The following is a 14,444-nucleotide window of genomic DNA, read 5'->3' on the forward strand; positions in this document are numbered from 1 at the left end:
CCGGTTTCCCCCGCCTCCCTCCAGCAATATCTCCCCAGGGCCTGCCCTAGCCTCGGCCTCCCGCCCCCATCTGAGAGCCCTACACCCCAGCTGCGAATCGATGCACCAATTACCAGGCCCGCAGCCCCCCCCCCCCCCACCACCACCACCGCTGGGACCCGCAGGGAATCTCCCGCCTGGAAGACTTCTCTTGGAGAGCACCGATCACAGGCTGCAGGAATGGGGAGAAGATGCTCAATTTCAGGGAAGACTCCTGCCCTGACCCTCCCCCCATCCCCACACACACACACACACACACGGGTCCCGGAGGCCAGGGGGACCGTGGCAGGAGCTTGCCCCACTCGGATTCTAGTGATGGAAACTCGGGCTAAATCACCGAATGCCAGTCCTTTTCACCCGTTACACCACAAACGAAAGCCCCACGATGGGCGTGAGCTGGGACAGGTGTCCCCAAGGGCAGCTCCCAGTCCCGCCCTGCCCTGTTTGCACCCACTCCTGTGGGTTTATGAGTAGCTTAGTGGGATGGATGCTGTCCTGTCCTGCTTCCTTTCACGGAAGGTGGGGGCACACTGGACCTCCCACCCAGACCCAACTTGGTGCCCTGGCTCGCAGCTGATCCAGCTGCGGACTCCTGAAGCTGTGGGTGCACAGACCCAGTGATCTGGCTAAGGGTACGTTGGTGGAGCACTTCGAAGCTGACCCTGTGTGGAAAGGCTGGCCTCTGAAGCCTCAGCAACCCCACAAGTTCAGGGGCAGATTCGGGGCAAAGTCACTTCAGGAATCTCCTGTAGGGCTGCAAAAGCTGGGACCTGGTAGGGAGGGGTGGACCACACCCACTAAGCTCCATTAGTCCGGATCCCTGGGGCAGCTGCTGCTGTAAATGTAATGACGTGGTACCAACCCCAGTGTGTCATGTGTCTGAGCCTCTTCTGCAAAATAAACACAGTAAGACCACTCCGTTTTCCAAGTGCTATCGAGCATGCTAGTGAGATGCAAATACCTAACCTGGGTGTTGGAATGCCAAGGTCTCCCGTCCCACCTTTCGTTGGTTTGTTTGGACAAAATCCTGTTTGAGACAAACTGCGCAGCCATGGCTACTCAGGAATTCCCTGTATGGGCTAGGTTCGCCTGAAATTCACACTCACAAAGAGCTGCTTCTCAAATGCTGGGATTGCAGGCGTGCACCACCATACCCAGCTCCCAGGCTGGTCTTTTTGTTTCGTTCATTTATTTTGTGCGTATGAGTGTTTGCCTGCATGTGTATTTGTGGACTACATGTATGCCCAATACTCAAAAAAGGGATCAGATCCACAAAAAACTGGAGTTATAGATTGCAGATAGTTGTGGCACCATGTGCATGCTGGGAAGGAAACCCAGGTCCTCAGCAAGAGTAGCAAGTGCTTAAAAATATTTTTATAATATTTATTTATTTATTTATTTATTTATTTATTTATTTTGTATTGTGGTTTGTAGCCCTGGCTGTCCTGGAACTCTGTAGACCAGGATGGCCTTGAACTCAGAAATCTGCCTGCCTCTGGAATGCTGGGATTACACGCACCACTCAGCCTACCAGTCCTTTTCAAGGTTAAACTATGCCCAGCTAATTTTTAATTTTTAGTTTGTGTATAGGTGTTTTGCCATTGTGGATGTGCATTCACTTCATGCATCCCTGGTGCCCAAGGAGGCCTTGGATCCCCAGAACTGGAGTTACAGGTACTTGTGAGCTGCCATGTAGGTGCAGGGAACTGAACCTTGGTCGGCTGCAAGAGCAGCCACTGTTCTTAACTGTGGAGCCATCTTTTCAACCCCTGTTTAGTTTTCAGAGACAGGATTTCATTTTTCCCAAGCTAGCCTAGAATACACTGAGTAGCCCAGGCTAGGCTTAAATTCCCAAGCCTCATGACTCTGCCTCTCAAGTACCAGCCTCATGGGTGGCTAGCTCCCTATGCTGCTCTGCCTACCAACCAAATACCAGGAAAACTGGGCTTTGGTAATAGCACCCTGCTACAACCTAGGCAAAGCAGTGGGTAAACCTGCCAGCTCTAGACTCCCATGGGCAAGACACACATGTGTGCATCTTCACATGAGTGCATGAGAGGGTCAACACCCCCAATGATGGGGTCCCTCCATCTTCACCACTGGGCCAGGATGATTTGGGTGCTGTCTGGGTTTGTGTTTCTGTCTGCTTCCCACCTTTGTCTCCAACCATGCACGCTTGACTGTCTACAGAATCCTGATAAAACATTTGGGGAGATAAGTGCCATGTATAAATAATTAAGACCACATACATATTTGCCAACAACAACAAAGATTAACCCCCCTCCCCCCGTTCTGGGAATGGCTGCCCATGGGGGGCCCTAGGCAGGGTGTTCTGACCCATCCCCAATGGACTTCACAGGGAGGAGTCTTCTAGGTCTCTACCCAAAGCCCAGGGGCCAGGCAGAGAGAGCACAGAAGGGACCGTTGTCCAGGAGTGGGGTCAGAACCCTAGCATAACACCATGAGATAGCTGGACAGCCTGAAGCCCAGCCCTTGGTCAAGGTTTCCCAAGCCCGGTGCCTGGAAGGCTCTGGTTCCCTGTAAACACTTACATGGGACGTGAATAAATTGCACACGTGACCTCCAGATTCCAAGGGACTTAGCTTGAACTGTGTGGCCTAGGCAGGAAGTCCGAGTGAACTTTCAGAGGGATTCAGCTGCCCTTTATGCCTCCTCCTTTGCAAGAGGGTCTGCATAAACAGGAGGCTTGCTTCTGTGGTGTTCCTGGTTAGGAACCTGCTATGTCCCAGCAGAGGTGAGCAGATCTTGGTGAGTTCCGAGGCCAGCTAGTACTGCTCCGTAAGACCCTGTCTCAAAAAACCAAAAGCCTAGAGGGACCCCTGTTGACTATAGGAGTTGAGCCCACTGGTCTGTCCCAGGGCGAGCAAACCTCTTAAAGTGCCCCATCCCCTGGCTCATGTCTGTGTCTGTCCCCTTATTTCTCCAGGGTCATGCCTGTTTTCTGAATGAAGCCCCCCCCCCCCCCAGCCCTCCTCCTCTGCAGTCCTCACATAGTTCCAGAGCACCCACTGACAATGTCCAATCTCATGACGGGGATCCTGAAATAAGAACCAGTGAAGGATCCTGTAGCCCAGTGGGGGATGTGGGACAAACAGTGACAAGGACAGAAGCTGCCTCGAGATGAGCCAGGTGCAGGAGAGACAGGAGAATGAGTCTATGGCCCTTGGCAGAGATGGGGCTATCACGAGAGACTCCCTGGAGAAAGAGACAGGCTTTAAAATGGTAGTGACTCATCCAGGTACAGAAGGGAATGAAGGCTGGACTGTGCTCCCGCCCTCTCAGCACGGTCCTCTGCTGCCTCCACGCACAAAGGCCACCTACTGTGGTACACAGAAACCCGAACATTGGACACCCAGGCTCCAGTTCTGCCCACAGTACTTAGAGGAGCCTCCTGAGCCTGCTTTGTCATCAGTGGGATGCACTGTTCAGCAATGCCAGATCCTGGTCCTCACGTGACTTCTCTTTGACGGGAGACAAAGCATTCTAACCCAGAGCCCCGTGAAGGCTAGAAAACTGCTAGATGGACTGAGAACCTTGAAGTTTTCTCCCAGAATCTTCCTCCCCCAAACAGCAGCTCACCTCTGTTCGCATCACTGTTGGGAATGCACCAAAGCCTCAGGGTTCCTGGCACCTCTCAGGCACTCAGCACCCATGAGAGAGGGATGCCGGGCAACGCAACGTGTGGTTGCCTGTGCTTGGTCCAGTTTGCCTGTGGAATTCTGCTGATCCCAGAAGCAGGTCTGCCTGAGGTCCCAAGGTCCCCATCACAGGAGGCGTCATTTCTGCATGCACGCTGTCCTATGCTGACCAGACAGGTCTTAGGGTATGGCCATGGGGTCCCCACACCTCAGATTGAGAGCCACCCAGCTAAGAGCAGAGGCAAATTCCCCACTACAGAGGGGCGTGAGCCTCTCTGTGACCACATCACCCACAGGTCACTTGTTCTACCTCCCGTCTTCAACAAACCAGCTCGGGAGCCCAAAGAGGAGCATTCTTCCAACCTGGACTCAGCAAGCAGTTGCCGGGACAAGAAACTATGAGACCTGGGAAACAATGGTCTTCATTCAAGCCTGACACTGTTAGGACAGTGCACCTACTCGCCAATAAACCCCACATACACAAAGAAGTTTACAGAGTATGAGTCTCTGCGGGGCATGTGTACATTACTGCATATAAAATATTCACCAGGGCTGGAGAGATGGCTCAGCAGTTAAGAGCACTGACTGCTCTTCTAGAGGTCCTGAGTTCAATTCCCAGCAACCACATGGTGATCACAACCATCTGTAATGGGATCCAGTGCCCTCTTCTGGTGTGTCTGAGGACAGTGACAGTGTACTCACATACATGAAATAAATAAATAAATAAATAAATAAATAAATCTTTTTTTAAAAAAAAATAAAAATAAAAATAAAATATTTACCAAAAAGTGAGTGTGGTACTTCTTGCCTGTAATCCTAGCACTTTGGGGTCTGAGGCAGGATTGCTGTGAGTTCTACGTTAACCTGGTCTACATTGTACTTGCCAGACAGACCAGTGCTACAGAGCAAGACCCTATCTCAATGAAACAGAAGCCAAGTGTTTTGTCCTTGCACAGCTCCAGGGACTGAACTAAGTGGGATGGCCAAGGGATGAAGAAATGACAGACACACAGACAGACACACAGACACAGAAAGGCAGGGATGGAGTGGCTGGGCTCTGATGGAAAACACACAGTATCCAAGAAGCTTGCTTTTCTATTACAAGTGAGGCAGGGTTATTGTTTACAATTGAACAAGAAGACGGGTTTGGCTCATTTCTGTAGGGGATAACTTCAGGCTGTAACAAGGAGATGGAGGGAAAGCAGGTGTTTTCTGAACACACTGTCAACGTTCACACTCTGACCTGAGGAGGGTTTGCCTTCCCTCCCCACCCCAGGCTCACGATGGGGAAGGCTTTACCACTCCCATGGGACTGAGGCATTGGTCCTTGACACAGCTGTACCCATAACAAACAATACACATCCACTTGACTGGCATCTACAGCCAAGCATGGCGGCGCCTCCCACATGTGAGGAGTGAGGACAGGAGGGTAGGTACTTTAAGATCCTTAGCTACACAGCAGACTCAAGGCTGCTCTGGGGTCTATAAAACCCGTCTTCATGCCCCCACTGGCAGAGTGATGATAATGTGAATATAAATAAAATCCACTGAATATTAGCATCAAGGAGAATACGATCAGGCTGGAGAGACAGCTCCTTTGTTGAACATATAGTTTAAATGCTGAGTGCAACATTCACCCCAGCCCCTGGTCCTCACACACATTCCCTTCTGAAGAACAAGGCCTAGCAGATGCCCCTGGGACTCCGACCGGCCCCTGGGATTCTGGGGTAAGTTCTTGGTGCCTTCTACATGAACCCATGTGCCAGCTCAAACTCCAATCTTTCTTCTTCCCAGTGCTCCTGAGACCCTGCCACTGTGACAGGAGTTCCTGCTGATATATCTAGGAACAAAGAGGGATGGCTAAGGTGACCTCCAATAATGGCCACCATCCATCCTCTGCCAGACTGCCAGGGGTAGAGAGGTGAGGCTTGTCTGTGGAAGAAAATGAGCAGTACTGAAATAGCCTCTGTGGTGACAGGTAACAAAGAGTCAGCTCTCCTGACACCAAACTTCCTCCCAAAAGGGCAACGTGGCAATTCGAGCTATGAAGTTCAAATCCTGGCTCTGGGAGAAATGACTGGCTGGAGAGCTACGATAAAATCATGTAGTGGGTGTTTGGTACACAGTAGGCATCCAGTGCCCAGTAGGTATCTGACACACAATAGGTGTTGGTGTACAGTAGGTGTGGGGCACATAGTAGGTGTTCAGTACATAGTAGGTATTGGGTACTCAGTAGGTATTTGGGAGACATTATACATGCCCTTCACTCATAGCACCTACACAGACCCATCATAGACTGAAAAGTGTTTCTCCCAGCAGGAGAAACAGTTATAGTAGGACCCACGGTTTTCTTAATGGTCTCAGGGCTGAGGAGGTATGGGGTCCAGCCGCTACCCAGCTACTAAGACGGTCTCATGTCACATGTTGATAGTCTAGAAACGATCAGGACGAGGACAGCTTCTACTGACACTTTTGCTTCACACCACAGATGTCGGTGACATCTTTAAGAACACTGCTCCTAAGTAAGGCAGGTCTGCCTGTCTGCATCTCCAGCAGGCTGAACCCTGGAACACCGACCACACCCACCATTCATACCGGGCTTCCAAACCTTCCCAGGCTTTCTCACTGGGCTCTGATCCCAGGCTGCAGAATCAGGGAATTCGGGGAACACAGGGGATGATCTCAAGAGAGGCATGCCCTGTGGGGCCTCTGCCAAGTTCACAGGGGCAGAGGGAGGGACACTGCCTTTGTGGGCTAGATCCTGAGCCCCAAGGCCAGGGCCTACCGGACTCCTGATCCTAGCACTGGGCCAGGGGCTGTTGAGACAAACCCACCCTGCAGCTGGCCATCCCACCCCAGAATCTGACCCCTTTGTCCTCCTGCCTGAAAATCTGAAAGAACAGAGCTGGGGGGGGGGGGACTGGAGGGGGTGTGAGGGGTGCCCAGAGCAGCGAGAATCTCAGCAGGCAGGGTGCTGACCCTGCACCTCAGTCCAGGCTCAGTAGCAGGAAGCTTGCAGGCTGGGTGCCAGTAACTGAGATGTGAGAGATTAGAGGCCTTGCTGCCTGATCAGAAGCCGCCTGAAGTTAGAGACAAGTTCCTGGAAGAAGAAGGAAGTTGCACAGTAAATAATGTCAAACACAGCACAGCCCAGGAGCCAGGCTGTCCTGTGAACACAGAGCTGGGAGCAGGAGCCAGGCTGGGAGCAGGGAGCTAGGAGCAGGCTGCATTGTTGGGGGCTGGGGCACAGGACTAGTGAGCTGTCTTGGAGGGAGTGACAGGACTCAGGAGTGAGGAGCAGGGCCTGGGAGAGGGACAGCATGGAATATACAACAGTATAGCCTGCTGCCAAGTAGAGGTTGGGGCATCTGGGAAGGTGGTGGATGCTCACACAGTCTCTAGGCATGGCTGGCAGGGGTCAGGAAGGTCAGGCTTCTCCCAAACTCTGCTGGGAAGCCTGAGGTCGCTGCCTTCAACACCTACAACCCCTAGCCTCTCAGAGAGGCCCCTGAGTGGGCACTGTGCTATCTCAAGGGTCCCATGCCCCGCCCTGCCCCCACCCAATCTTTCCAAGCACACACAGGGGCAGTAATCCCCCAGGGTGCCCCAGGATGCCCTCTGCTCCCCCAAGCCTTCTCTGTTGGGCTCCCATGCCCCAAAGCTGCTCCTCGAGTTCCCCTTAAAGCAGATCCTGGTGGTGCTACTCCAAAAGGGACCTCAGAATGTGGGTACATCAGCCAGACACTGCAGGTCCAAGACAGGTAGCCTTAGTATTTGTGCTATCTGGGAAGGGGAGGGTGCAGGGGGTGGTGAGGGTCATTTCAGCACTGCCAGAGGGGACCTGGGGGTGGGATGGAGCTGGCTGTCTGCAGGAAGAAAAGGAAGGACTGGATCATGAGCTGGTCATGACTGTAACATGTGACCAGTCCCATGACTGCAAGAAGCAACAATTGACAGCCTCTCTGGCTGGGTCGGGGGAGCATGCAGAGGGTGTGTGGTCTCCTCCCTGCTTTGGTTGGCAAAAATGCTCAAGAGTGGCCAATCTCAGTGAGATTACCTCTATCCTTCCCGTTCCTGTCCCAGGACCTCCAGGCAGAGAGCATGGTGGTTCTGCTCCCTCAGACACCCCCCCCCCAGGAGTCCTTCCTACTGTTCCTTGTAAGTCTACATCTGACCCACTCGATCCTCTTCTGCCTGCCAGTTATTACTCTTCTTGGATGTGTGACGGTGAACCCAGAAGCCACTGGCTCGGAGCGGTTTTGGTGACTGTGGCTTGTTCAGCAACTTTTAGAGTCTCCATGTTGGCGCCGGTGTTAGCTTACCAGCTGCTCGTCACCTGGACTCCCCTGCACTGCTTTTGGTGTTCCTAGTCCCTACGGCTCACTCAGAGTGCTCAGATGCACAGATAGCAGGTCATACATACACACACACACACACACACACACACACATATGCTTAAATGCACACATAGATGGTGACTGCACACACATGCTCACATGCACAGATAGCAGGTGGTGAGTTCACACACACATGCTTAAATGCACACATAGATGGTGACTGTACACACATGCTCACATGCACACATAGATGATGAGTTCATATGTGCTCAGGTGCACACATAGATGGTAAGTGCACACACTCAGATGCACACATAACAGATGGTGAGTGCACACACATGTTCAGATGCACACATGGATGGTGAGTGTGCACACACACTCAGATGCACAGAGCACTGTCTCCCTTGCAGAAGATGATAGGTGAGAAGCCCTGCGACCTGGAGATGCTGAGGAGACCTTCATAAAAGCCAGTCACAAGCTGGGCGTGGCGATGTGTGACTTCAATTCAACACTAGGGAAGCACCAGCAGGTGGATCCCAAGGCCAGCCTGGTCTACATAGTGAAGTCCAGGATAGTTGGGATTCTGTAACGAGAACTTATCTCAAAAAGAAAAACTAAAGTAAAGTAAACACACAAACGCACACACACACAAACCAAAAATAGATAAATAAATGCCACACAAGAGAAGATCAAACCCTGGAGAGAAGGGATTGGGCATACATTTCCCAGCTGGAGTAGGTTGCAACATACGTAAGCTAACCACTGACCACTGACTGGCTGGTCCTCAGGAAGATGGGCCCTTTGCTTAAAAGGGGTCTAGATGACCCAAACACAAAGCAAGGTCCTACACATCCCAAGGACACACATACCACATGCCTGCCCGCCCAGAGGGCTGGAGTAGGTCTGATGACGCAAGAGTCATCCAGATGGGAAGTGGGAGAACGCACTTCCATCCCTTGGGGAGGTGGCTTGCGAGGTGGCCCTGCTGTGACTCACTGGTTCCACCCCAGGCCACAGAAGCAGAGAGACTCTGCCAGGAACAAGGATTCTCCCGGCAGCAGCACCAACACACAAAGCAAACCGGACATGGCTGAAGGTTCCTGACTGGAACTGTGTCCTAGGGCCTGTGAGATGGTTCAGCAGGTGGCTTGCCACCAAGCCTCAGGACCCAAAGGCTGGCAGGTGACAACTGACACCCTAAAGCTTAGGTCTGGACTAGAAAGTCACAAGGCCTCCATGGAACAGGAAGGACAGCCGACCGAAAGGTGTTGGCTCTCAGGAAGATGGTTCCTGACCTCAAGAATTCCACTTACACCGTGATTCAAAATCCAGCCACGGCTCACTGTCTAGAGAGACAACACAAGCTGGAAGATAAGCAAGGAAGTGGGTGATGACCAAGCAGGCAGAGGGAGGGATGGAGGGAGGGAGGCCGAAAGTTTCCAGAACCTTGACCACGGTCCACTTTTTTTCCCCCTTTAAAGACAGAGTTTCACTCTGTAACCCATGCTGACCTTAGACACAAGGCAATCCTGCTGCCTCAGCCACTACCCCAGTGCAGGGATTGCAGGCCTGAGCCAGCTCAGCAGCTTCAGGGTCCTCTTCTTAATGGGAGTGGCCCCAGCATGGGAGCCCATTTGCTGTTCAGATTTGTTTCTTATGCGTCACAAATACGCCATGTGCGCTTTTCTGCAGGGGAGTTAGATCTCATCCCTGAGAAAAACATGAGACTCTGTACAGAGCCATACAGATTCCTCATAGCTGGTGCTGAGGCGAGCTGATACGGAGGGGATAGGCCCCTTCGGCATCATAGGAACTGAAGCTCACTGTAGACCGTTTGCACAGCGATCCTGCCTGCTGTGATCCCTCTTGTGCTCATCCTCACCCTCAGGGCACCAGGTTTCCTGATGTCATGGGCTCTCCTCATAGGGGACATGCAGGGACTTGGGGGAGCTGCCTTCCCTTTCCCAACCCTCTATCAAGACAGGGGGGCTTTGGCAAGGCGGGGAAGCTACAAAGCCAATTATCTGCCCACTGCTAAGCCCGGGCAGCACACCACACTCTCCTAGCTCCTGCCTTTACACCTCCCCCAGGCTGGAATGGTGATGTCCCTGGTCTCCTTTGGACCAGTGCCCTACAGAGGGGTGGGCTGAGTGGCTGGGAAGGACAGTCTCCCTGTTTACTGTGGCCAGCCGCTATCTACAGCTCCAATCTGCTGCCTCTCTTTATCTCTGAGGGACCGCTGGGTTCCCAGCAGCCTCCCCACCGCTCACTTCCTGCCAGTGGCCCAGCATTACAGGAATACGAACACATAGCACGCTGAACCATGAACCCAGCATATGAGTGTGTGTGTGCGCACATGTGCCCACACCCAAGAGCCTGCATCAGTCTGGCCAGGTGCCAGGGAGTCAGATGTAACCCCAAAGATATCTCTCCCCCCCACCCTCCAAGAAACCCTGACCTGAGTCTCTTAAAATTCTTTATCAAGTGGCAAGAAACGGTGAGGGTGGGGTGGATCTTGATGACCTCTGCACTGTCTTGGGAGGCACACGGCACCTGTTCTCCGTGTGTGCAGCCAGGGGCCCAAGATCAAGGGGCACTAGACCAAGTGATTCTCCCATGTCAGTCACTCAGGGACACACAGGTTGTTCATGTGCCCCTCTCTCATCAGCCACACAGCCTGTCATTCACTAAGTCCCAGAATCAGGCACTTGGCTAAGCACACGAGGCAGACACAAAAGGCCCCAGGATCAGCTACACAGAACAGGTGACACACATGAGCACGAGCGGCCCATGAACAGTGGAATAAAAAAGTACTGTCACCCAGGAAGAGGGCTCGTCCTTCCCTTGTCGGGATGGGCTCCCTGGTGGAAGAATCTTCCAGCTGGGACCCAAAGACAGGGAAGGTGAGGACCAAGGATATTTGCTGATGGCTGGGATGGGGAAAGGGTCCAGTCTGGAGGTGCAGGGGGAAGCAGAGAAGCACATTCGGGGAACAGAATATCACAAGGCTGAAGTGCTGGTGAAAACCCCAGAAAAAGAGCTATGTCAAGAGGCTGGGTCAGGGAGGAGAGGCTGGAGAGATGGCTCAGTTGTTAAGTGTTCGTCTTGTAAGCCTGAGGATCTGTGCGCCATCCCCAACACCCATGAAAAAAGCGATGATGGTGCCCAGCACCAAAAATCCCTGGTCTGATGAGACAGACCAGCATAGTCCTAGGGCTTGATGGCTGGTGCCTACCCTAATCAATGGGTCCCATGTCCCAGTAAGAGACTCGGTCTCAAAAATAAGGTGGACAAAGGAACAACTGAGGTTGACCTTTGGCCTCTGTGTGTGTGCACATACATGCATGTATATATTTGTACATAAACATTAAATAAAAGGGTCACCTATGGCAGACACTCAGGTCGTCCTGGACAGAATAGTGGCTGTGGGGAGAGAAGGAGACAACTGGCAGGGTGAGGTGACCCTGTGAACTCTTTGGTGCTAACTGCAGACAGGCCATAATCAGAGAGGAAGAGGGACGGGGTCAGCCTGGGGACCAGGGCAAAGGCAGACCACCAAAGGAGATGGCTCTATAGGGGATTTACCCTAGGGAGGGTGGCTTGTCCCAACTGTCACTAGTGATACAGTTGAGAAATGACAGAGGTAAAGAACTGAGAGGCAGGGAAAGTTTGGGGCAGAGCTGGTAGCAGCAGGGAAATCTCAAGCACCGCAGACACAGAGTCAGCAGCCGAGGGACAGCCCTTGCTGGGGCGAGGCACAGCGCACGCAGCCAGCACAGAGAAGAGCTCTGCACAGCAAAGGGAGAACTTGGAAAGCCAAAAATCCAGTCTCTGCCCAACGCCTGCAGGGTTTACTGTCTCCGAAGGCTTCTCTCCCCCTAGGGAGGGTTGAAGAAAGCTAGTTCAGTTGGTCGACCCAGCCTCAAAACTTGTCCATCAGCAGGGGGCCAAATGGTGGGAGGCAAAAGCTGCCAGGCATCTGTCTCAAGTCAGGAGCTTGAGGAAGAAGATGGCCTTCTCAAACAGTCTGCACTCTTCTTACCTCACCACGGCCATTCTCCCTATCTGTCTGCCTACCAGGGAGTCTGTACCACTCTTGTTCTCACCAGAGTGACCCAAACCTCAGGTATGGCTAGGGAAGAACACAAACTTATATATACACGGAGATGCACACATATCCACCCATAAACGTACATGCACGAATGCGCGCGCGCACACACCACACACACACACACACACACACACACACACACACACGAGAGAGAGAGAGAGAGAAAGAGAGAGAGAGAGAGAGAGAGAGAGAGAGAGAGAGAGAGAGAGGCAGGCAGGTCCAGGCTGAGCTCTGGTATGGTCTCCTCTAAACACACCTGGTTAAACATATTCCCATTCCTACCTGCTCCCCTACAATCCTAGGACCAAGGTAGGACTGGTCAGACTGGAAAACCTACCAACAGAGATGGTCCTTCTGCCCCCAGGAAGATTGTGTCTCAGTGGGGACACAGGCCACTTGGGAAGGACAAAAGCTAGGGGTTCAGCTGTCACCCGGAGGGAGTTCTCAAGCCAGGGTCTCTTCCCCTCCTCACAACTGCTTAAGGACTGACAGGGCGCTCCCTCAGGAAGGCCTTGCAGTCTCTGAGAGGGTTACAAGCAGGTGGCCCTTCTCTGCTGCTGCCATCGAAGGGAGGTGTCCTGCTCCTTTGTCCCCTCTCTCCCCTGAGAGCTCCCTTGGCTGCTCCTAGCCCATCCACCCCCCTTCCCATGGAGGCTTCTCTCCCGCCCGCCCCCCATTTCCCAGCAGAAGCTGGAGCCAGACAATGAGATAAGGGTTTGTTTTCTAAGGACTGGAATTCGGGAATCAGGCAGAGCTTGTGGGTCAGGGCCAGAGCACTCTGCCATAGTGAAGCAGGGAATCTTTCTCTTAGCTGGAGGTCCCTGGGGTCCCAGGCCTGACACACTTGACTTCTGCACACTTTTAGGATGGTTCTGCTAGGTGTTTGGGTAGTTCTGTCCCTACAGGTCGCCTCTGGGTTGCCTCTCCTCCCACTTTTCCAGCCCCCTGAACTTCCAACAGGTACACCACCTTCCATGGCCCATAATGTCCCCTATGTAAGTCAGTCTCTCCTCCATTACCTGCCATCAAAGACTGATGCTTCTTCCAGAAAGCCTGCCTGGCTACTCCTTCCCAACAGGCCACCCACAGACACAGCAGGAGGAAGTCAAGCTGACAGAGAGGAGGCACAGTCAGCATCTGAGAGATGCCTTGTTAGACCGTGGCCTCTGCACCAACAGGCCCCACTCAGACCAGCTTGCTCCCAATAGACAACCATAGATAGACAACTGGGGCCCGTGTTTTGGAAACGACATAGGAAATGTTTGGCAGTTGAGCAGGGCTGAGTTCCCAACTTCCCTGTATGAGGAAAGGTCACCCCTTGGTCCCGGTAAGTCAGAGCGTATCCCACAATAGAAGCACCAAGTTCTAGGGTCTTGCAGTTCCAACGTCAGGAAAAACGGTAGTGCTTCCCACGAGCCAGGCTGGACAGTCACAGCCTCCTACAGTGAGATCCCTCACCAGAGTTAGGGATCATGACACACAGTTGGGAGTGGGCAAATTTTATTTACCTTGCTTTTAAATTTTAATTTTATCTTAATTTTAATCTTTTAAAACAGAGTCTCACTCTAGTGCAGACTGGCCTGAAAGTCTCCGCCCACCCCGCAAAGGACTGGGATTACAGGCATGAACCTTCATGATTACCTTTTGCAGTACTGGGGAATCAACCCAAGGGTCTCATACTTGCTAGGTAGGTGCTCTGTCACAGGACTCTTGGGCATGACTTCCGTGGAAGCATCTTGTCTCTCAAAGCCAATGGTGTAGGAAGGAGAGGGCTTTCTAGATACCTCTGCGACTCTGTTTTCCATATGTTCTATGAGGTCACACCTCCAGCCCCAGTTGAAGACATCCTTATGCCCCGCGCCTAGCACAGCACTCTATAAAACCATATTGAAAAGATGGGCATGGCGACTCATTCCTGTAATCCCAGCACTTGGAAAGCTGCAGGAGGGTTGCTGCGGCAGAGAGACAGAATGAGTTCCAGGTTAGTATGGGCTATAGTGTGAGATTGTTTCAAAAACAAACAATCCCAAAACGGGTACTAGAGAGATGGCGGCACACTGAGAGCCTGTAACTCGAGCTCCAGGGTGTCCAGCGCCCTCTTCTGGCCCCAGTAGGTAACTACATTCATGTGCATCTACTCCCCACCCCACACACATAATTTTAAAAGTTTTAAATTCTTTTTTCCTCTCCTCCCACCCCCCCGCCCCATACAGGGTCTCTCTGTGTAGCCTTGATTGTCGTGGAACTCTGTGGACAAGGCTGACCTCAAATTCAGATATCCACCTACCTCTGACTCCC

The sequence above is a fragment of the Arvicanthis niloticus genome, chromosome 6 (assembly GCF_011762505.2).
Source record: "Arvicanthis niloticus isolate mArvNil1 chromosome 6, mArvNil1.pat.X, whole genome shotgun sequence".
NCBI lineage: Eukaryota > Metazoa > Chordata > Mammalia > Rodentia > Muridae > Arvicanthis > Arvicanthis niloticus.